We start from the raw sequence: 25296 nt of genomic DNA on the forward strand, positions 1-25296 counted from the left end.
AAACCACAGCATTTCAAAATAGTGATATTTAATATTTTACTTTTATTCTCTAGAAAATGTAAAGAGGAAATTCAGAGATCAAATAGTTGAAATAAAAGCCCACGACTTTAGCTGGTCAAGAGAGAGAAGACTATTCTGAGCAGAACAAAGTGACACACAGTTCTCTTATAACAGCCAGACGATTTAAAGAGGTATGGTGTTTGTTTCCCCAACCCATGCTGTTGTCCACAATTATTAACATTTTGTTTGTGTGAGAATCACAGCTTCCCTCTGCTAATACCTTTGAACATATCCTCCCAATATCCAAGTTTTTGTTTTGCTTTGTTTCATAGTTATTTCTCATGTTATTTGGTGTAAAATGATTTTGAATGAAGAGGGTTTTCATTGAGCTGAGTCAGGTAATCTCAGAAACCTGATTCAGAACCCAAATTGAGTTAGTACTTCCTTTTAGTCCCATACCAATCATTTTATTTACTTCAGTGGGCTCACAAAACTAATCAAATCTTTGAAACTCTTCTATCTCCTCTTCTGTTGTGCCTTTTACAAGGGAGAACAAACTAACTGTACTATTTTGATTGAAAGGAAGCTATAGAGAACTGATAATTGACTTCTGTTTTTACATCCTGGTTCTCTCTGTATTCTTAGTGTGGTGTTAGTCTCAGAAGAGTGATGGCTGGGGAGTGGCCCCAAGCATCTGATAGCCTTTCATTAGTGATGGCATTTCTGGAACTCAAGTATTTTCTTCTGTTGTCCTTGGCTTAAAAAAAAAAACCACAAAGTATCCTGACCTCTTCGTGAAATGATCCTATAAAGCCATATATGGCTAAGGAGAGTAAAGAGATAATTGTGTACTCTCTAAAATTGTCAGCTAAAGGTAATGCAATAGATTCTGAAAGGGATTTTCAATTTTACCAATGACTTCTTTTCCACATAACCACTTACCTTAATGATAGAAATAACTAAAGTTTATCATACATCAGCTGTATGCCAGACATTGCTACTAAGTTCCTTAATGTGCATGGCTCCTAACTATGAAGTGCAGGTCCTATATGTACTTTACTGATGAGGACACTGAAACAGAGAAGTTAAGTAAATAGCTTGTGGTCACAGCTTGTAAAGTTAAGTCATAGGCCTTGGATTCAAACTTGAGTCTTTGGATTCTCACTCAAGCAGAACCACATTTGGAGAGTGTTCTTAAGAAAGGCTGAAATTTGTGCAAGGATGCTTTTGCTCCCAAATGTCATCCAGATGATTATGAACAAGATAGTTTTGCAAAGGGGACTCCCCAGCCAGATTCAGGCACCAATTTTGAACAGCCTTGCCTCAGCTATGCTTACTTCAGTGTTTCTCATGTGCAGTGAGGCTCCCACCTCTTTTTCAACATAAGATTGCTGTAAAGATTATTACAAAAGGCAGAGATGATATTAAGTTATTGATTTGAGGACCTTTTAAAAGAGGATTATTTTCTAAATTTATTATAAATTCTCCAGACATGTACCAGATATGTTTGCTATGCTAATGTCCAATTAATTTTTTCTAAAAGATTCTAAAAGGAAGAGAAATAGTAAGTTACTACGGTGAATATAAACTTTCACTATCTTTCAATGTGTATATTTCATTATGTATATAAAAGATAGACAAAATGGTGTTTTGGGGGGGCGAATGCTAAAAAAAAAAGAAAAAAGAACCTTACATCACAGAAATGTAAGAATGTCACAATGGAAAAACTCAAAAAGGAGAGTGTGAATCAGAAAATATTTAGAGGAAACTTACTTTTCACACCTACTAGGTTATAGGCGGTGAAATGAAAGGACTTTTCTAGTTATGGCTCAGAAGGAAATGAGTAGTGATATCATTCATCTCACAAAGAAATAACCAGTTAATGCTAAGAGAGAAAGTGACTTTCATCAGTGAGAACATTTTCTCCCTTTCTTTTGACACAATGCAAGACATCCTGTGGATTTTTTTTTTAATGGAAATGTGCATTAATGAAAACAAGCTGCCTTTTCTCAAATCTTGTGTGGGGACTATGATGGGGACTGTTCTGAGCTATCACTTCCTTCAATCAAGTCAGTTATCATTCATTCTTACAACCGCATGGATTCCAGTTTACCAGAGCACCTAGGAAGTTTCTGTTTTCCTAATTTTCTTGCTTCAGTAGCCTTATAGGTATTTATATCATAAAACATCTATGCTAAGATTTTAAAATATGGCCTTAAGTTACCATAACTGCTATCATATATAGATACCTGCCCTCATAACTCTCTTTAAATACAATATCATGAATTGGTATAGCTGAGGAAAAATTTGTAAATGTCATAAATATTTATTTTCCTTTGAAAAGGTATCAAATTTTAATACAATTAAGAAAGAAATATATGGTCATTGGTGATTTGGAATCTCCTACTAATATAGAGCAACTTTTTTTTTAATGTAAAGACTTCTAAGTAAAGTAATATACTTACCTAGAATTATGCAATTATTCCACATAAGTTTAATTTATTTAAGTAATAAAGTACTATTCTTTATATACCATTTCTTTCATGATTTTTAAACATCACGTTTTTTCTAAAATATTTTATTAAATTTATAACCAATGTATACTAAGTAAACTCTAAGCATAATTTAACTATTTCTGAATGGTGTAGGTCGCTCTATATTGTAACCTTTTATAAAAGTTTTAAAACTTTTCTGGTCTCTTCCCTTCCGTTGCCCAGCTTTTTGTATTCCAACTCTTGCTGGTAACCAGGGCTTATCTGTCAGCTTGATTCTTTTTTCAAAGTTGCTATTTCTAATCTGTTACAATCATACAAACCAGATAATATTCCTTGTCAGAACTTAGAGTTAACAGGCTCCAAGTTAGGTCTCTCTTTGGTCTTTGTAACATTGACTTTAGCTTATTTGGGGACCTATTTAAAAATTTCATCCAAGATTCTAGTCAGTATTCTAGATGGTTGACATTTCCAAATGTGAAAACTTTGATTCGGTTAGGGGAGTGAAGAGGTTCAGGTGGGTTATCCAGGCCATCCAAGCAATATGATTAGAGGCAAGAATGGGTGTTGGGAGCATGGCACGTTTTGAAAACTGGAAGTAGTTTAGCAAGGCTGTAGCCTCAACTATAAGACAAATAGAAGGAATGTAGGATGTGGCAATAAAGGACAAGGAATAGAGCAATCAGAAGGCACAAAATAGCAAAGGTTCTTATATTTCATGATAAGGAGTTTTAATTTCAACAGTGAAGTGTAAGATGCCACTGAAGTATTTTAGAGAAGGCAGCATTATACATTTTAGAAAGATTACTTTTGTGCCATCTGAAAATGTTGCTATAAATGACTAAGGAAATCACATTCCTACTAGGCATTGCATTACCTGGCAGGATTTAATTCAATAGCTGGAATAGTGGAATGAGGTTGTGTTTAACCCTTCTTTATGAGTTCTCATATGCATATTAAAATATTTTTAAAAATCTATGCAAATTTGAGTTAAAACTCAAATGTAACAATGATAGACTACCTCCTCTAAGGAATACAGAGAAAAGAATCATTGATGTTCTAAATAATTCCAGAGTACCCTGGAGTATGTATTTTCAGCATCTGGCATATAGCAGTGAACCCTGGAGACAGGTCTAGAAAGTCCTCCCTTATGCAAAGCATTCTAAATGAGAAAGAATGCAGAAGATGATGTATGTAGAAAGTTGAGTTAACTATCATGAAATGCCAATTACCAGTTGTTAAAATTTTCATCATTATTACCATTATTATAATACATATGTAGTAATCATTATCTGAAGTTTTAAATAATGAAAGAGATGTCAAGAAGGACAGGTGGCTTGCTTAAGAAGTATACAGCAAAGATAGACATAAAAATAGTTCTTAAAATTATGTAATGATTTGGTCACAGAAATGAGTTTTTTCCTTTGCGCTGGTCAAAGACAGTAACCCTCTGTATACCAATTGCCTGCCCTAAGAAACTGAGAGTGGAACTCTGGGAAACGTTGTCATGAGCATGATAATAACGACAATAACAACATGCTGCTGCTGCTGATGTTGACGATGGAGATAAGGATGATTACTACTTTATTGGTAGTTGTGACCTTTTATTTTCAGGATGGAAAAATTATTGAAAAAGTGTAGGAGGAGCTAAATATATTAAATTGATTCTAACCTGCTAATATTATTTAAGGAACTAGATGAAATCATTGAATTCTATCCTTTAATTTTGCTGATGAGGAAACAAGCTCAGAAGATACAGAAGGCCACTTAGTTGGACACAATTTCAAAGCATCCTGCTTCAAACATTTCAGAATTCAGTATTTAATGTCCCTTAAAACAAATGGCCTTTTTGGGCTCAGTCCTTAAGTCAGTAGAAATCATGAGGGAAAACAAGATAGAAGCAGTTGAACAGCACTGAAATCTGTTCCTAGGTTGTTTCCTTGATTCTGCTTGGCAGCTACATGGACATCCTGAGGTAGGCATGTTATCACTTCTGTTCAGAAAGCAGGGAATATGGGCATCTGCTAATCAACTCCCCAGAGGGATTTAAAGGCATAGACAAAACACCCAGGACTTACATTTCTGTGCCTCATATTTTTTGCTTCTGTGTTTCTTTAAATGACTTCAGGATTTTGCTGGATGCCATTAAATCTAGTCAAATGCAGTATGTTTGATCACCCAGTGGTACCAGTGTCTTGTGGCAAAGATCTAGGTTTAGTTTTTGTGAGCTTGGTATCAGTAATCTGATACAGAAATATCTATTTTTGCTCTTTGGATGTATTTTTTTAATTAGCCTGCTCATTTTCAACCTAGAATGAGAACTGTCCTTTTGATTTTTTTTACCATTTTTAAATTTATTTATGTATTTAATTTACAATGTCATATTTTTAATTGAAGTATAGTTGATATACAGTAATATTTTGCATCAGTTATAATATTATATTATATATAACATATAATATTGTATGTTACAAGTATATAACATAGTAATTCACAAATTTTTTTAGGTTATACTCCATTTATAGTTATTATAAAATATTTGCTATATTCCATGTTGTATAATACATACTTGTAGCTTATTTCATACCTGATAGTTTGTACCTCTTAATCCTCCACCTCCATCTTGCCCCTCCCCCTTCCCTCTCCTCACTGGTAACCACTAGTTTCTTCTCTACATCTGTGAGTCTGTTTCTTTTCTGTTATATTTACTAGTTTGCTGTATTTTTTTTAGATTCCATTTTGTAAGTAATATCTTACAGTATTTGTCGTTCTCTGTTTGACTTATTTCACTTAGCATAATGTCCTCCAAGTCCATCCATGCTGTACACCAGAAACTAATACAACACTTTAAATCAACTATACTTCTATTAAAAAGCAAACAAGCAAACAAACAATCCATTTTAAAAATGAGCAGAAGAACTGAACAGACATTTTTCCAAAAGAGGAAATACAGATGGCCAATAGGAACATGAAAAGTTGCTCAGCATCACTAATATTAGGGAAAAGCAACTCAAAATCACAAGGAGATATCATCTCACATCTGTCAGAATTGCCATCATCAAAAAGAACACAAATAACAAATATTGGCAAGGATGTGGAGGAAAGGGAACCTTTGTACACTGTTAATAGAAATGTTAATTCGGTGCAGCCAGTATGGAAAACAATATGGAGGTTTCTCAAAAGCCTAAAAATAGAACAACCATATGGCCCAGCAATTCCACTCCTGGGCATATATCTGAGAAAAACAAAAACATTAATTCAAAAAGATACATTAACAGGAGCATTATTTATAATTGCCAAGATATGGGAGCATCCTGAGTGCACATCAATAGATAAATGGGTAAAGAAGAGGTAGCATAAATATGTAACGGAATACAACTCACCCAGAAAAAAGTCTACTTTGCCATTTGTGGCCCTTCATTCACTTTTTTTTTTCACTTCAAAAACCAGAATTTTATAACTGGCATAAACATTTCCATTGCATCAAAAACAACAAAATACGTAGAAATAAACTTAACCAAGGAAGTTACCTATACTCTAAAAACTGTAAAACATTGATGAAGAAAACTGAAAATACAAAAAGATGGAAAGACATCTTGTGTTCTTGAATTGGAAGAATCAACATTACCAAAATGGCCATACACCTCCTGTAGAAAAGGGAACCCTCCTACACTGTTGGTGGGAATGTAGTTTGATGCAACCATATGGAAAACAGTATGGAGATTGCTCAAAAGACTAAAAATAGACTTAACATATGATCTAGTAATCCCATTCCTGGGCATATATCTGGAGGGAACCTTAATTCAAAAGAATATGTACACCCCATAGCAGCACTATTTATAACATCCAAGACATTGAAGCAACCTAAATGGCCACTGACAGATGACTAGATAAAGAAGTTGTGGTATATTTATACAAAGGAATACTACTCAGCCATAAAAAAGAACAAAATAATGCCATTTGCAGCAACATGGATGGACCTGGAGATTGTCATTCTAAGTGAAGTAACCCAAAAAGAGAAGGAAAAATACCATATGATATCACTTTTATGTGGAATCTAAAAAACAAAAACAAAAAACAACAAATGAACTTATTTACCAAACAGAAACAGACTCAGACATAGAAAGAAAACTTACGGTTACCAGGGGAGAGGTGGTGGGAACAGATAAATTGGGAGATCAAGATTTGCAGATACTGACTAGTATATATAAAATAGATAAACAACAAGTTCATACTATATAGCACAAGGAACTATATGCAATATCTTGTAGTAACTTATGGTGAAAAGAATATGAAAACAAATATATGTATGTTCATGTATGACTGAAGCATTATGCTGTACACCAGAAATTGACACAACATTGTAAACTGACTATACATCAATAAATATATATATATATATACACAAAAGAAAAAAGAAAAAACCCAAGCAAAATGGCTGTATTATCCAAAGCAATCTGCCGATCCAAGGCAAAGCCTGTCAAAATACTCATGACATTTTTCACATTTGATTTATTATTAAACTATTCTAGTACAATAGAATCAGCTTGCTTTATTTCAGTAAGCTTATAGCGGTCTCTTTGCCTAATTAGGAAAACTCCTGAGAAAATATCCAAGTAATTATCAAGTATGAGTAAAAATTGTATGAATCTAAAAATTGTATGAATGATTAGGTGTGTCTAGGATTCTGCTGAAAGTGACTCACAGAGATAATGTTTGGCCATCCATGGTGTGCTTCTGAGAGCAGTTTTAATACAAAGCATCCCTTTATTCAAACGTAGTGTGCTCCATATTATAAGCTGTAAAATAGAAATACTATACATATTGTGAGTATGAAAATTAATAGATATTCTTAGGAACTTAGTTTCATGAAATGCATGAATAGTGTGTATTGAATCAGCTTGTCTAGATGAGGCAAAGAAAGCTGAATCAGCTTCATTCTAAACCATCAACATTTGTGACCTTGGAACAAATCAATAGAACCTATTCCGCTTGTCTTTGGGAAATGGAGTTAATTCAACTCCTAATTCAAGTCATTAATAACTATGGATCTCTCACAATGTTCCAGGCCCGAGGGATATAATAAATGGTTAACTTTCTTGTCCTCAGTAGCCCACCATCTAGCTGGGAGACAGATTTGTACACATTGAACCAAAATATAAATTTGGGCTGTGATCATCAGACAAGCAAAGCATTAAAAGGAACTAGATGACGACTCGGTTGAAAAAAGCTGAGGGAGGGGAAAGTCACAGAGGAAGTGAAATTTAAGTTAGATGTTTAAGGAAAACTTCTTTTTCCTTAATTTTTACAAAATGCTCAAAAGTCCTGTAGAATCATGTATCTTTTCCTCCTGAATAATCAGACATGTTCAATTTTCTAATATGTGAACTACTTTCATTGCTAGAGAATTGATGAACTAAATTGACTTCTAAAATGTAATCATTCTTTCTTCTATTTATTTGTAAAGACTAGAGGTAGAAAGAAAGAGATGTTCAAATGGGAAATTTGAGTCAAAAAATATTATCATTATCATTCAGTGGAAAACTAGAAGACAAAAAAACCACTATTTTCCCTGGACATTTTCATTATCAAAACTGAACAAACAACAGCAGCAAAGAACAAGCATCTCATTTAGGTTTCTTAAATAATTATGTATTTGTATATAGAAAGGGCATTAGGCTAATTCTGTTCAGGTTCAGATGTCAGTTTAGAACCAAGGTTTGTTTCCTGGATTTGGGCTTAATAAAGGAAAAATTCTAACAATAAGTGTGGCTCTAAATTCAAATGGTGTGCTTTGTGAAATAAAGGGCTATCAGTTTTCATATGGAAGAAAGCAATCTTCCTTCCTTCCGAACAAAGTAGGCTCAGGGGTTATGTGCAAACATAAACATTTCTTCAAGAAACAATGCTGAATTGACTCAAATATGGGAGGCAAGAGAGTTTTGTTCCACTAAGTAAGACTAAGATGACTGGCTCAAAAATAAAATGAACAGCTGAGAAGGGAAGAAGAATAAAAATACCATTTCTCTGAACCATTTAGAAACGTCATATACCCACAAAATATATAAAAAGATAAGTTGAAACAAACCGACTAATCCTTTTTCCCCCTTCCATTATGAACTAAGAACCATCTGTATAGCCAAAATGCATGCGCAAATACAAAGTGTTCTATCATGCAATAGATGAAATGAGATGTATAGGAGCTAGATGTGAATGCAGATTTCTTTGACAAATACTTAATAAATAGATTTCAAGTGTACAATTAAAACATCAGGGTAGGTGTGGATTAACCTTGACAGTGCTTTAATTATAATTTTGCTTGACATGACAAGACGAACAGTTGCTCAACCTAGAGATAAGCAAAGAAGCTGAACTCGAATTCCAGCCAAATAGTTCTGGGCATCATTTTTCAGGCCAACGAATATGCAATGCTGAGTTGAATTTTTCTATTAATAGGGATTGACTTGGTATTAACTGAGATTGGATGACTTCTAAGTTTCTTCCTATCAACCAAAGGGAGAAAAAGACTTGTATTATTTCTAACATTCTTTCCTGGTCAAGGGGAAAGAGGGCTTGTAACATTTAAAATAGTATTTTCTACTATGTCTGTTGACCCTAGAGATCAGACTCCCTGTATTTCCACACAGGGCTCTGATAGCATTTTTTGGTTATCACCTCTTTTTTGTTTTTTCTGATCTTCAGCAATAATAGAGTTGATAGTAGATATAGAAGGAGCTTTATTAATTTGGACGCTTTTTAGTTCTAGATATTTGGTTTTGAGGGATACGTAAAGGTCCCTGGTACCTTTGCCAAAATGACTCACTTCTGCCTCTCATACTCTGATCTTATGAACCTTACATCCTATTTTTCTTGTTGAGGGCCATCAGCCTAAGTCTCCTAAACTTTCACTCTCGCCACTTGCAGTTTCTCTTCACCGAGAAATGTCTTCATCTTGAAATGATTCTAGGTGGTAGTCATTTTCGTATTTTTATCTTCCCTCCCAGGGATTGTAATTGACTTTAAAATGGAGCTGTTTTCTATTTCTTGTTTAGTGTGGTTGTCTACACATAGCTGTCTCCTAATGAATAGGTGTATTATCAAAAGACAAAAGGTAAGTTTGGTAGGAAATTAGTAAAAACATTCTTTCAAACTTATATCTGTTTTTTTGTGTGTGTGGATTACTGTACAGGTTCATCAGAGGATGTCATAGATACATCTGATTTTAATGAACTGTTAGGTCATATTCTTAAATATAATGAAAGAAACATGAGCTCAGTGATAGTATGGTTAGGGAGATTTATAGCTCACTGAATAATTAGATTCTCAGTCTCTTGATCAGTGGCTCAGTGGAAGCCTGTTTTGTGTGGGGATCATATTGGAGTGCCATTCCGGAACTTCTCTATCAAAGTTACACAAATCAGAACAGCATTCTAGAGGCTTGTTTTGTATCATCATTTAAAAGCACACAGTATATACTATTAAAATAGAAAATGATTTTATATCTTTGTATCTTCATGTGAAATAAATCATTTTATAAGTTACTTCTAAGTCAGTATGAATTTTATTTTCTGTCCTGGGTCACATGTTGGCCAGACTATTTCACAGACATTACTGGGAAAATAATTGAAGACATGAAGGTAACAGTAAAACTGTGGATTCAATATTTATTAATTTGGGACATCACAGTAGCTAAGTGGTAACTCAGGCTCAACCCATGAGTCTTGGTATGTGGTGGATTGGCAAGTGAAGGAGGGAACCAGTTAGAAAGAAGTAATATGCTTTCCTCTCCGTGTGGCCCTTCCCTTTCATTGTCTCATTCTTGTTAGATAATTAAGTCGAACTATAATATGGAAAACTAACCTATGGTAACACACGTTAAAAAATAATTCTGAGGATGGTGATAACTGGAAAGAGGAAGTAGCCTTATAGGGTGTTGAAAATATCTTGTACCTTGCTATGGATGGTGAGGATGTGCATTTACAAATTTTAGGTAAGAATTGAGTAGTTTCTGCACTGAACTTGTATTTACTTTATTCCTCACTTAAAAACAGTATTAGGATACAATGATTAAAGGCCTTAGGCAGTAATAAGCAAATAACCAGATATTAAACCAATTTGACTACAGTGGATAGATTTATATAGTGGGTAAGTGGAAGGAAGAGTTCAGAATGTTGTTTCATGCTAATTTTTAGTCCTAAATACCATGATGAGGAAACCAAACTTTATTCTTTATATCTCAGGTAATTTTTATGGATTCCATGTTTGACTATGTAATCTTAACCTCACTAGAGTAAATTGATGACTATATAGTTGTTTTGGAATCTTCTGGAAAGCAGATTGTTATTCTTTCCGGAGGATACCCTCTAATGGGCATGATTCCTAAGTGGAGGATCAGAAGCACTGACCTCCACCCCAACTTAGGCAAGAGTGGGTCAGGAGTATCCTCAAGAGATTCTATGATCGTCTGTAGCTCGTTTGAAAATGAACCTGGTGTGGAGAATTAATGACCTGGAGTAGAAAATAAAAGAGAATGGGAAGAGGTGCCTCCTGGAGAAGTTCCTTGGCAGAGGAATGTGGTAGAGGCAATCCAGGGCTATCTGGGTGTAATGGCTTTTCTGTATAAGACGGCTTCCTCACCTCCTCCTCTCAGAACCTATGGACTTGTTTTTCTGATGTAGGGCCAGCACATAGTAAGCATTTACTACAGTTGCTTGAATGAATGAATGCCCTCCAAAAGAATTATTTGTTGTTTTGTTTTTCAGTGGCAAGACTGTTAAAAAATTATAATCGCTCTAAGTTAATATATTGTATTTCCTTGCTAAAATATGACTTCAGTGCCAGATGTAGTAAGAATTTAACAACAGGTTTTATTGGTGGGGGTGTATTTGTGTAATAAATACTTCACTAAATGTACAAATAGTTCAAAAATGCATCCCAATTTCCGAACTGTTAAAAACTGAGAAATAATGCACCTGAGAAATGAGAGAATGAACATGCATAAATTCCCTTCCCCCACCCACTCTTGAAGACTTACACATTACACATTCATAACACACACCTTTCTTTCTCTAACATCTTCCATGGCTCTCACGAGCAGCTGTGGAGGTCTTTATTACTGCAGATTCTATGGAAATATCTGGGGGGAAGAAAAGTTCACCACACACTTGCTCTGCACAATTTACAGGAAATTAAATGCCATCCCAGATCTTATACCTTTAAAAAAAATCTACAATTGGGAAAGAAAGAAAAACTTGGAAGTCCCCTCCTCTCTAAGATTTTCTTGGCAAGACAATTTTATGATTATTGTTGTTTGCTTGAAAGTTGAGGTTTTCTGCACATGCACTTCCAGTAAAGCCTCCCAAAACATAAACAGTCAGTCTTGACTTCACCTTACTTGTCCTTCTGTAGATTTTCCACTGGGAACATACCCTTCTCTGTAGATCCTGGATGTTCATCACTATTTATTCCCTTAGCTTCTTTGGGGCCTTGGCTCAGAACATTGAGATTTAATAATGATATTTAATAGTAATAAAATAGTATTATAATACAATTATATGGCATATATAACTATATATAAATTTAAAACTGCTTTACTATTTTCAGAGTACCTTCATGCACTGTATTATTTAATGTGGGAAGGGCAGCTATTATTACTTCTCTTTTAAGGATAAATAAATAAAGGCACATATTAAATAAGCAACCTGCGCAAGTCACACAGGTATTAGATGGCAGCTAAGAAACTAGAACTTTGAAGCATAGCAAAGCTATGATGAGTTCTTGATAAAATCTTCCTTCTTTTTCTTATTCTCTTAGCCATTCCTTTCTTTGTGTTTGATTTTTAAACAAACCATCTAATTAAATAAAACAAGTGCATCTTGCAACCCCCTTCAATGTTGAGTGTCTCATAACATAAATTTTAGCAAAAATTTCCATCCTCTCCCTCTTCCTTTCCCTTTGTCTTTGCTTCCATCATCTGTTTCCACTTCCTTCCTCCCAGTAGCACTCAACTGCTTGAAGAGAGACGGTATGAAAGATGCAAGAGTGATGTTTCAGTTTCCCTTTTATTAAATTTCTCTCACTCACATTTGGGCACATGGATGCTGTTCTCAAAACTGCTCTTCAATTTCCTTTCACGTACTCTTTATTTAAAATGCAGTTCATAGTCTGCTTTCCATAAGGGGCCTTCTTAACAACCCCAACCCACAACTAGGCCAAGAATCCGCTCCTTTGCTTCTCGGTGCTCTTCCACAGTGGCCCAGATCTGTTCTGCATCTAGTGTTTCCTTTTCTGGGGAATGGTATCATCTGGTTATGCAAGTCACTGAGCTATTCATGAAGACATCACTGATACTTCTCCATTCCTCACTCCTCACATACAATCCATCACCAATTCAGATCACTTTTCCTTCTGATCATCTCTTGAATCAAGCCACTTTCCTTTATTTACATGACATAATCCTAATTCATACCATTACCTCTCTGCAAAGATGTCTGCAGTAGTTACCTAACCCACCCCTTAATTCCACTCTCTCCTCATCTCTAATGCACTGTTGTTCTCTGTGTACCCCCTTTAAAACTACTGCAGTGTTTCTCTTTGCTTTTCAGATAATGATCCTTTATCCATCTTGCCCTGCCAAGGTTTGGCCGCTTCAGATCTCTCTGGAAACATTTTCCTCCTGCTTTCTATCTTGCTCCTCATAGTCAGTCTCACTGACTTCTTTCAGTTACTCAAATAGGAAGAACCCAACCCACATGCTGTTCCCTCTGCTGGAGAATTTTCTCTCTCCATCACCTGGTTAACCTTTTTCTCTTTCTTCAATTCTCAGTTCAAACACCACTTTTTCATATAAACTTCTGACTTCTCTAATGTGTCATTTCTCACTTCATAGCAGCCTGCACTTTCCTTTGGGGTGCTAACCACTGTGGTAGGTTTACTTTTATTTGATTAATTGTTTGATCAGGTGCTGAAAAAGAAAAGGTTAACAGTGGGTCTGTAACACATTTTTTCCACGTTGGAAATGCCTGAGACAGTTTTTCCTTTTAACCCCAACCACGCCTTCTTGCAAATATTAACTGATAAAATTTACTAGCTCCTGATTATTGATCTAGGAATGCTTTTAACCAAATGTACCTGATCTTTCTGACCTGTTTGTAGTAAATGTATCTGTAATTTCTGGATTTATGAACTACAGCTGTGCTGAAGTTTGCAAGTTAATCACATGGCTAGAACTGGACTGTGAGATAATGAGATGTATAGACTGTGAGACCACAAACACTGAGAAGCTTCTTTTTGCTAATTCAAGCCATGCAAAGTAAGCACCCTTCACTCTAGAAACAAAACTCATCACAGTGCAGAAAACAGGAGGCTGCATCTGATGGGTTTAGGTCTGCCAGCTATTGCTGTGGCATATTTTGTTGATATTCCTTTCTAATCATTTGTAAAGCTCAATACTGGGTAAAATTTGTATTTCATGTGAGTTTTATTGACAACTCTGGCTTTCATTATTACATAAGTGAAATATCTTTATTTCCTCCTCATTGTCTCCGGAGTTCCATGAAAGCAGGAAGATAACTGTTTTGTCTGACAGTGAATTCTTATTTTCTGGCCCAGCATTTGGCACAGAGTATGTGCATAATAAATATTTGTGTGGCAGAGATCACTAGAGCTCGTCAAATCAAATTATTTCCCTCCTGCACTTGTGAGAAAACATCCGACTTCCCACGCAATTAGGTTGGGGCCATGTGGTTAATTTTGGCCAGTACGCTTTGAGAGGAAGTAACATACATAACTTCAGGGCAGAGATAGGTAGATCAGATGTAAATTGCCCACACTATTTCCCCTTCTCCAGCAAATGCTGAAAACTTGTGTTGATATGGTTGTGTGGGAAGATGGCAGAGTTTCTGTCGTTTTGGGTTCCTGATATATATGTAGAGAACAACCATTCTCCTACGCATGTTGGATGTATACACCATAAGCCAGAAATGCCAGTTTTGTTAAGCCCCTGAGATTTTGAGGTTAGTTTCTTACCTGTGTGTAGCATATCTTATGCTGTCTAATGCACAAATGAGCAGTTGACAGGCAAGACCGTGTTTAAAAGCACACTGGAGCACACCACCTTCTTCTTCTCTTTCCTTGAGTCTTCCATCCTGTCCCTTCCTTCCCAAAATACAAATTAGTAAGTGAGGAATAAGAGAGAAGGGCCACAGTTTCCACTGCTCTGCAGAAATAGACTATCCTTAAACTGGGTTTCCAGGTTAACTATTAAGTAGCAATATCTCACTTCTCTAGACCATGTCAGTGAAGTATTACAGGGTGTTCTGGACTACCTGGCCTTGAGGAAAATTTAAACCAGAGTAGGAACTCTTCACTTATAACTAAAAAATACCTCCTGTGTTCTTGGTCTGTGTCCTCACAGGGAATTCAACCACATCCTTTCTTGTGGGTCTCAAAAAATTTGATATTGCTAAGATTCATCTCGATGGTTTGGTAAAAAATTACGAATTTAAGGTCTCTGCTGAAGAATTCATTAGATTTATGTAAGGCCAAGGGATCTGCATTTTAAATAGCACACCAGGAGTTCTGATTTACAGTTCTCTAATCACACTTTATGATAAATGCTGCTATAAACTGTAGTTGTAAAAGATCTAATAATATGGGCCATTTTTTTTTTATTTATGTCAGTGGTTCTCAACCCTGGCTATGTATCAGAACCATGTAGGGAGCTTTGAAAACAATATCAGTGCACAGGTGATACCACAGACTAATTATATCTGATGATGTTTATAAATGAATTTATGGTTTGCAAGCTATCGCAAATTATTTCTTAGAAGGTCTCCTACTTACTGTGGCCATTACAAGAATTGGTAGACTGGTCCTATGTCAGTCAACAGCCCCTTAAGTGAGAACCATGGGGCAGAATATTCTGGGGTGAGGTCAAACAAATACCAGTTTCTTAGACATTTAGAACCTGAAGAGCAGGGCTATTTTGGTAGTATACTGACTTCAAGGATCTTGGTTCTTCTAACTTCAACCTGAGACAGGAGGGAAGAGGGTAGGGCACAACCATTAAAAGAATGACACAGCAATTAGCACAATGGCAGAAGATTCAACCCCTAGTAGACCTTGAGCTTCAACATATGCTCATTGTAATACAATAGCATGCTAAATGGTACTCCTACAGGTGCCATGACAATTTCAAGGCTGACCATAAAAGGTCAAAAAGTGCGTTGTGGCCCAATTCTTGGGAATCCCAGCCCCTTTCCCAGAGTAGTTGGAATAATCCTCCCACTTGTTAGCACATGAAGTTACCAAAGTCATAAAAATTAACCCCTACACCTCGTAGCCAATCTCATTTTCATTAGCCAACCCCATGCTTATGCCACCACTCTCCCTTCTGAGTAAGATGGCCTGCATTCTGCCTATGGAACGTGTATGTTCTATGCCTTTCTCTTGCCTTTTGAGACAGCCTAGACTCTGTCTATGGAGTATGTATTTCTGAATAAATCTATCTTTGCTCAAAAAGACAAACTGAGACTCTCGAATTCTTTCCTGCATGAAGCCAAGGAGCCCCTTACCACGGGACTTACCTCGGACCTAGGACACAGCCATCCTCTTGTGCCCCATTCTTCCCATTTTTCATCTAGCCTTTTCATGCCAAGCTGCTACAGCACCCAGCAGACAGATGGAGACTGAAGAAGCAGCAGACAGATGGAGCTCCAACTTGGGAAAAAAGGCAGAAATCAGAGTTAGAGAACCCATGATGAATTATCTGAAGACTGTGATTCCTTTACTTAGCTTAAAGTGATCCTGTTTTGGTAAAGGAGTATGTGTGAGTGTGAGGATAAAAAGGCCAAGATGAGCCCACCTGAGTGTGCTTGGTTTCTTTGGCTTTTCATGAGTGGAGGAGTAGCCGGAATAATAGGTTGAATTTTCTATTCCTGAAGATGAGAGGCCTGTGGACACCAGGGAACATAAAAGACTTCCTGCCACGAAGGAGGACAACCTGGCAGCTGCAACATGGCCAGCCCACATGGACAGAGGCTACCTCCTATGGGACTACTGCCATGTAGTATTCTGCAGCAGCTGGATTTTAGTTGCAATGAGCAGAACCCAGAAAATTCCAACTCACTTATGGGGTCCCATCAAAAAGTGAGAGAAAAAAAACAGACCAGCTGTCAAATCAGGCTCCTGATATGGCACACCTGCTGGACGTTCCGATATATAAACAATAAAAAGCATTTAAGAAAATTTAAGTACAATCCAAAGCCACTTTATGGAACTTCAGTAACACCATCTTCAAATTTAGAGGTTCAGCGTGTCATTGTAGAAAGAAATGATGTTTTCTATTGACTTCTGAATTAGTAGCTTAGAAGAAAAAGTGAAGGGTAACATGCACTGGAATAAAAAGCACAAGGGAAGGCAAATGACATTAAGGAAACTGTCAAAAAACAGGAATTCCAGAATAAAAAAAAAAGGAAATTATGTTGAGACATTAATTAATTAAATAGAGAAAAAACTTCCCTGAGTTAAAGAAAGCCCAATGAAAAGGACACTCCATAGTCTAGTCAAGATTTATAAGAAAAAACTCATACCTAAGCAAGGTAAAAATCCTCAAATTTCAGGCATGAAGAGAGCATATTAAGACTTTCATATGGAAAGAACAAGTAAATTACAGAGACAGGCGTGTAAGATTGGAATTGGGCTTCCACGCTAGACCACAGTACAATAATGTCAACAGCAGAAAAGAATCACAGTAGAATAGCATCCGCAAGCTCGCAACACTGGCTGCACTTTAGAATCAGCTGGGGAGCTTCAGAAAATGCTGACACCAGGCTCCATCCCAGATGAATTAAATCAGAATCTCTGGGAGTGGAGCAAGGAATGTTTTTTCGTTTTGTTTTGGTTTTTTTAGCTCCCCAGGTGTTTCTAATAAATAGCTAGCATTGCCATCTGATCTATAGACTACTGAGAGAAGAAAGGAATGCAATCTAAAAATCCTATGCCCAGCCAGTCTTGTTTCCTATCTGTGTGCCAAGGTGAAGGAATGATTATTTACAGATATACATGTTTTTAGAAAATGTATCACTATTTACCTAATCTCAGGAAATAGAAAAGCTATCTACCCAAAGAGCAGATAAATGAATATAGTCAAGACGAAGAAAGAGTGTAGGAACAGTGACAAGCAAGGAGCCATACAAATACCTGGTTACATCTGCATGGACGATGGTAGTGATTAAAGCCTGCTAGTTTACAACAGGAGACCTTAATAAATGTCCTTGAAGGGGCAAATTGTGTGGGGAGATTCTAATAATAGTTTGGAATTGAAAGTCTCAAGTTTGTTCAGTAAAATTTAAAAGTTGGGTTAGACTCATGATGAGAAAAGAGAAGAACAAGGATTCCAGAAGTTTCCCCTAGGGGTCAAAGAAAAAAGGAGGGGTAGGGAAGGAGGTTGGGAAAAGGAAAACAGTATGCTGGAGTTTTCTTCTTTGAAGAGTGGAACATCACATAAGAGAATTTCAGTGGAGGAGGTAGTTGGTATCTTGTTTTCATATATATTTATAGGGTATTTTAAAATAAGCATTAACAATGGAAGGCAATTATGAATAGCATGGAAAAATAACATATAACCCATAACATTGGACATAAAGAACACTTTGTCCAAAAGACCAAAACCTAAGTAAAAGGGCATCTGCAGTCCCATAATTTCCCTTCTTGACTCTTACTGTAGATGATATATCTCAGAGTGCGCACTCTACTCGTCCACTAGGACACATCCCTTCTAGTATATTCAGTGATATATCTCCAGAAATTCTCCTTTCTCTCCTATACTATTACTATTTCACTGTCTACTGGATCATTCACATAGCCTCCAAACAGGCCGTTTCTTTCCATATTTAAAAATATCTTCATTTCACTTCCATTGTGAGTTGTAGCCCTGTTTATACATGCTGAAACTCTTTCTATTCTAAACTTTCTTTAACTTAATCAAATTTTCTGTGCTCCACCAGGGCACCAGGATTTTTGGTCACATCTCCATGTCACTAAATCCAACATTCAATTCTCAGTCTACATTTCACTCCCTCTTTCAGCCGCACTTAACTTAGGTAGTCCCCCTCTTCACTTGATAGTCTTTCTTCGCTTGCCTTCCAGAATACCATACTAACCTAGTTTTCCTCCTGCCTTACTTTCCTCCTCCTTTCCCACTCTTTAACAGGCTCATTTGCTGGTTCCTTGTCTTTTCCCCAACAACGTTATCCTGAATTGCCCCCAGTTCAATTCTTTCATCTCTTCTCCACCTATATACCCAGTCTTGGTGATCTCATTCCAACTAGTCACTACTGATTCCCAGATTTCTATCTCTGGCCAAATCTGGACTTGATATTTAAATGCCCACATAAGATCCCCACTTGGATGTGTAATACACATCACAAATCATTATGTACAAAACTAGTGATATTCTTGTCTCTTTGTGCAGCCTTCCCCATCTCATTTAATGTCAACTCATCCTTTCAGTTGCTCTTGCCAAGTAACTCATTTAACCTTATTTCTTTTTTCTCTTCCCCTTGCTCAGTTTCCTCAATTGACACTGGCTCCTGATAATGTCTCAAATTTGTTTTGTTTATGTTTTCTTAGGGTCTTTTGCCTAGCTATTCCCTCTTCTAGGACCACTCTTACCTCAGATATTTACAAGGCTATCTCCATTATTAATTTTTAGACTTTGCTCAAATACCTTCTTATTTTTTAATTGAAGTATAGTCAATTATAATGTGTCAATTTCTAGTGTACAGCACAATGTCTCAGTCATGCTTATACATACATATATTCATTTCATATTCTTTTTCATTAAAGGTTATTACAAGATATTGAATATAGTTCCCTGTGATATACAGAAGAAATTTATATATATATATACGTGTGTGTGTGTGTGTGTGTTATATATATATAACATTTAAATAAGGCCTACCCTGAAGACCCTATTTAAAAATGATCCCTACCCTTTACTTCACAACACTCCCAATCCCCCTTACCCTACGTTATTTTCATGGCACTTATCACCATGTAAAATATCACCATATAAAATATATAATTTACACTTTTTTTATGTTTATTATGTGCCTCCTCCCATTGGAATTTGCATTTCTCAAGGCCAGGGATCTTTATTTGGTTTCACTAATTTATTTATCCTAGTAGCCAAAACAGTGCATGGTACTAAATAGGACTCAATAAATATTCATTAAATAAATGAATTAAATATATTTGTATCTGAGTACCATGAATAAGAATGATTCATGGGATGTAACCAGAACCCAATTTTATTTTAAAATTTAATTAATTCTAAGAATTCCATCCCCTGCCCCTGCATGAAAAAATCATACCTGCCTACATGATCACTTTAATGCAAATTTTTGGGATAGTCTGGAAAATGACTATTTAATTTATGTTGGAATGTGTTCTTTTGGGATCAAATTAGTCATTTTCTAAAATAAAATCTAGCTATGTTTTTGGTACCAGGATGCCATTATTTAATGAATGCACTTGAAATCCAGAAAGAGAAACTCATGGTCCATCCCATTGACTACCTTAGACCCCTGGCTTTGCTGCTTCAGGCAACCCCCTAAAAAAGCCCAGGAAGAACAAATTGAAGATAAAGGAACATGTTTAATAATTGTACGACATAATGATCTTTATTTCCCTCTAAATCCACATTCTGATAATGTTGGATTTGTGTTAGGAACAATTCAACAATAATCGTTTAATTCTAGAAAACAAAAGGGTTTTTTTTTTTTTTTTTTGAGGCAGGGGTAGAAACCAAAATTGGCTTTATAAGGCTGACTGGCTATCTCTGGCTTCTCTGCTGAGATATGAGGTGCTAGCCAGGCAGACAAGTGACAGAGGGTAAATCTTCTGCACCTTCTCCCTGTCTTCACCCCTCCTTCCCACCAGCCCTCCAGATACCCATCTGTGCAATTTAACTTCTTCAAAAAATACTCTGAGGAGGGGCAAAGTGGATGGGGCCTGGCCACCGGCCTGCTCCCCTAAGGTAGCTAATGCTGGTGCTCCTGGGCAGGGGCTGGAGAGAGGCCAATCCTGGGCTCACAGGAGTTAGAAGGGAGTTGAATTTATAATAAATACTTTCCTCAGCAGCAATGAGCTGTAGACAGAGCCTTCATTTGTGGCCGGTTGCTACTTGTTTGCTAGCTTGCTTTACTTCCCATTAGCTAGCTGCACTTACCTGTCCAGGGCTGGAACACCAAGGCGGGTGGTGAAGGGAAGGGAAAAAGAAAGTGCTTACTTGGCAGGTGCTGTCTAGTTGCAGCTTTGTGCTCCCTCAGCCTATAGATGGATGAATCTGGTTCTTTCTTAGGGCACTTTCGTGAGCTCTTCAGGGGCTCCTCTCTGGGCTCCTCAGACTACAACTTATTTTTCAAGGGAGAGGTATTTTTCCTAGCTTCAGGGTTTTTGTACTGGTTTTTTGGACACTGTTGGGAAAACTGCCTTTTCAAGATGTACTCTTGGACAGATGCCAGAATAACTCCATGTCTACCATATGGTAGCTCTCCCGTGGGCCCTATGCCTATTGACCCTCGCAGGAGACCGCATGTCTTCTCAGAGGCAGCCCTGTTTGCTGCGCTGGGCTGCTTTTAGTTTTCTTTGACATAAGTCACACCAGTTCCTTCACTCCCTAACTTCGGATAGCACATTTTGCTCCCTATGTGGTACAGTTTTAGCCTCTCTCGTCAGACTCGAGGTTATGAAATGCTCTTCTGTCATCTCATCCCATTCTTTGGGGGAAGAAATTTCTTTAAAAACCCTCTCCCAATTTCCACACACTTCATTTTTGTTTTTGTTTTTGTTTTTTAGCCGCTTTCTGGTGAATTTTCAGGTTCATATTACTAATTCTTATCATTTTGAAATTTCCTCAGAAGGCCTGTCCTTAATCTTGAAATTTTGTACCTATTGTTTTATGGAATCTCAGAGGAAACTTTAACAACTTTTAATATACACTTGTATATTCATTTCATTTTTATAGACATATATTTAAGGGCAGATGATAACATTTGAGAATAAACTTGCTAGGTTGTTTAGCTGCGTTACTATGAATCAGACGAGGGTGAGGGAATGATGCAGGGAGAGGAATGAGAAAAGTGAAAGATGGAAGGACCATTTAAGAAAAAATTGAAAGACTAAAGTATTTCTCTGAAATCTCTCAGAATCTTATACCATTGCCTCTATAAACCACTTAGTTATGTGTTAGTGTGTGTGTATTTGTATGATCAGGCCACCCAGGATGGCTGTTCTCTTGCTCTCTGTACATTTCCTGCTCAACCAGTGCCTGCTACACCTACATCTACTCACATGACTGGTCTCCCTACGTACTTGCCCCCGCTATGATTGTTCTAACCTTTAGAGCAGAACAGCTCCACCTGAGAGCTTATCAAAGGGACAGCGAGGGGCGTGCCCCTCTATTAGTTTCCCTGGTAACTGATGAGCCAACCTGATATCAATTTTTCCTATAAATACTAACCTCCCCACACACACCCTCACCTCTGCCTGGAAGCAGAAAGTGCCCCCCCCGTGTCCTTCCCGCCATATTCCGTACACAGTGAGGTGTGTCGCTCCAGGACCTCGCTTCAGATGTGTAAGATATCCCGTTTTTTAACTGTTGATATCTCTGTTGCTGACTCCTGGTTGTTTCTTTGGTCTGGAAGCTGGGCAAGTACCGGGGTTGTAGGCCTGTGACGTGTAGCACAAGAGTATTCATATGTTTTTGAGAAAAAGAAGTCTTAAGTGAAAATTGGTTCAGAGTGCTGTTTTAATGTGATTCTATTTAGTTACAATACAAATAAATCCCCAATGTATATAGTAATTTTTTTGCAAGAAGCAAGATGTGAAAGGAGTCATAGAAGTTTAACAAATATTAACATTGATGACTTTAAGAAAATGGAGTAGGAAATATGGAATCAGAGGAAGGTTTTATTTTTTTCTTTTGTTATATCTTTATAATTTTCCTTTTGCTACAAGTACCATGTCTTATAACCATATGAATAACCTTAAAAAAATCAATGCAGTACTGTACTTCTAAAAATTCTGGAAGAGTAGTTATGGGAATCACCTGTTACCCATCTTTTCCTACAAGCAGGTAGAAAGATCATCTGCTGAGTAAGAAGACCAAAAAAAGTGGATTTCTGGATGTGAGTAGAATGGGGGCCATCTGAAATAACATCAATGGGATACTAAACTGATTCTGAAGGGGAAAAAGACTAGGGTGAAAATGAATGGGATGAACCTTAGAACTTTCTCAGTTTACACTATCTTCTGTTCATTAGTAACTGATAACTTTGGACTAAGAATTTTGAACATAATACAAAACAAAACAAATTATGGATTATCTCAAGGTTGGGGATTGACAAAGGGTAGGTAGAGAAATTGAAAGATCATAGAATGTTGATGAAAGTATGGTTGATTTAGTTGGTCATGGGGGTGTAGGCTGAATAGAGGACATGAAAAGCATTAAAGAAAATGATAAGCTAGGAAAATAAGCACGGAGCAGTAGTGCTTAATGGTAATGGGGAACATGTTCAATAAGAGTAGGAGAATAAAATGAATAGAAAGAGGAGTTATCTTTTGTTCCAATTTGCCTGAGAGAATCCCAGTAAAATTACAAATAAGATCCTACTTCACTCTCAGAAGTGTCCTTTTGCCATGATAATTTAATGAGGTCTTTGGGCAGGGATGTGTTGTAGATCATCAAGTATAGTCAGTAACACAGGAGTCAAGAGATGTCACCTGCTTAGGAAGAAGGTGGGGGATCTCAGCTCACAGTGTCCACTTTGAGACAGAGCAACCAACCACATAAAATGTGCTTTACACTAACTTTTGTGCAATGAAGATTCACAGATGGGATGTGTCTGGTTATTCTAGACTGTATTTCTCAAATTCTGAGATTATCTTCAAATTTCAACAAATTTTGAGACTTTCTCAGGCACTTATTAATAAGTCAGAGCATTGGGCCCCCTCATACATTTCAGAACTATCTGAAAAGGGAATCTGTATTCTATGAGGGGTTGTAAGTCGATAAACATCTCTTTTCCCTGATGTTCTATGTTTCTATAGCTTTCAAAATATTGCCTTTGCTCTCCAGTTTCCCCATAAAATTACTATATATCTGGATGTTGTAGTCCATAGTATGTGATAATTTAAACCTTGTGGATGAATAAAAAACAAAGAACTTGAATTTAAATCAAGTATAATAGGAACCTTTCCATTCAGAATAGCAGGATTAAAATTTAGCTTTGCCACTTAGTAGCTGTATGTCATTGCATAAATTACTTAAATCTTTGTATTTCAAGATCTTGAATCTCTAAAATATCATTTTTTTAGAGTTTTTGTAAGCCATAGATGACATAACATTTGTAAAAGCAAGTGGCGCAGTAGCAAGCATTTGACAAGTGCTCAAAAATGTTACTTTCTTATTTTTCCTGGTTGTATTTAGAATTATATTTTAACCAACTGCATTCATTTGCTTAATATTCTCAATTTTTCCTTTGCAATAATCAGTATTGAATGCCTAACACCCAAGGCTAACACCACTGTAGCATTTTTAAAATCAAAATCATCCACAAGAAAAGTTATTCCTGAAATAGGGAAAATAAACTCATAATTTCACATCATTTCACATATTTGATTTCAAGCAAATTTTCAAACAGACATTGCAACATTTTTCATTTTGCCTCCCACTTTCATAAAATAATTCACATCAATCTGTTTTAGATTATTTAAAGAGAATACAGAGACTATGAAAATGTTTAACTTCTTTCAGATTCAAGACAGTAGTGTTTTATTATTTTTAGAGCCTACATTACTGAAATTTAACTGGAAATAAGAGAACATATTGCATTGTACTTTATCAGTGTATTCGTTTTCTATTGCTGTGTAACAAATTATCAGAAATTTAGTAGCTTAAAATAACATCCATATTTTTCTCTCAGAACATCAGAAGTCTGGTTACAAAGTAGCTGAGTTCTCTGCTCTAGTCTCACATAATTGCATTCAAAGTCTCAGCCAGGCTGCCTTCTTAACTGAAGTTTGGAGTCCTTTTTCAAGCTCAATCATATTATCAGCAGACTTTGTTTCCTTGCAGGTATATGTTGAAATCCTCTCTTCCTTGCTAGGGAACTTGCCAGGGAAGTTCTCTTAGCAACTACAGACTGTCCTCGTGTCCTTGCCATATGGTCCCATCCTCTCGCAGAATGGAAGTTGGTTTCTTTAAGGCCAGCGAGAAACTGTTTCTCATCCTTTGAATTTCTTCCTTCACAAAGGGCAGAGTCTCTATTAAAGTCTTACCTGCTTAGGTCAGGCCCACCCAAGGTTGTCTCCCTTTGATTACCTCAAAGTAACTACTTTGGGACCTTACCTGATCTGAAAAATACTCTTCACCCTTATGATATAGTATGGTTCATTTGTTATATATCTTGTCAAACATAGGAGTGAATTCCATTACATTCAGTGCCTCCCACCCTCAAGGGACTGGGGTGTGTTTTCCTGGGAGTGTACCCTAGCGGGTAGCAATCTTGGGTGCCCTCTCAGAATTCTGCCTACCACAATCATATTCAGGTTAAATCTACTTATATTGTTTTTGGTAGCAAGTGACAATTGCATCATGTGGAAAAATCAAATTGAACATGTGTGATGTGATTATATTTCTTTCACCATTTATCATTTTAATATTTTATGATTGAAAACACATTTTTCCTTTTTATACCACATATAAAGAAACAATCTTTTTAATGTTTATTCTGTATGC

General features: G+C 36.6%; 1 protein-coding gene across 3 annotated transcripts in view; it reads left to right on the top strand.

Annotated features, from left to right (window-relative positions):
* Positions 1 to 25296, top strand: part of MACC1 (MET transcriptional regulator MACC1) — a 486000-nt gene that overhangs the window by 402327 nt on the left and 58377 nt on the right. For 2 of the 3 annotated variants that reach the window (XM_072964883.1, XM_031674118.2), the window contains one exon: positions 54 to 179. The exons of the other annotated variant lie outside the window; for it this stretch is intronic. The gene's annotated coding sequence lies outside the window, so the exon portion shown is untranslated. Of the gene's footprint in view, positions 1 to 53; positions 180 to 25296 lie in introns of those variants that run through there. 3 annotated transcript variants of the gene reach the window in all.

This window comes from Vicugna pacos, chromosome 7 (genome assembly GCF_048564905.1).
Source record: "Vicugna pacos chromosome 7, VicPac4, whole genome shotgun sequence".
NCBI classification, from domain to species: Eukaryota; Metazoa; Chordata; class Mammalia; order Artiodactyla; family Camelidae; genus Vicugna; species Vicugna pacos.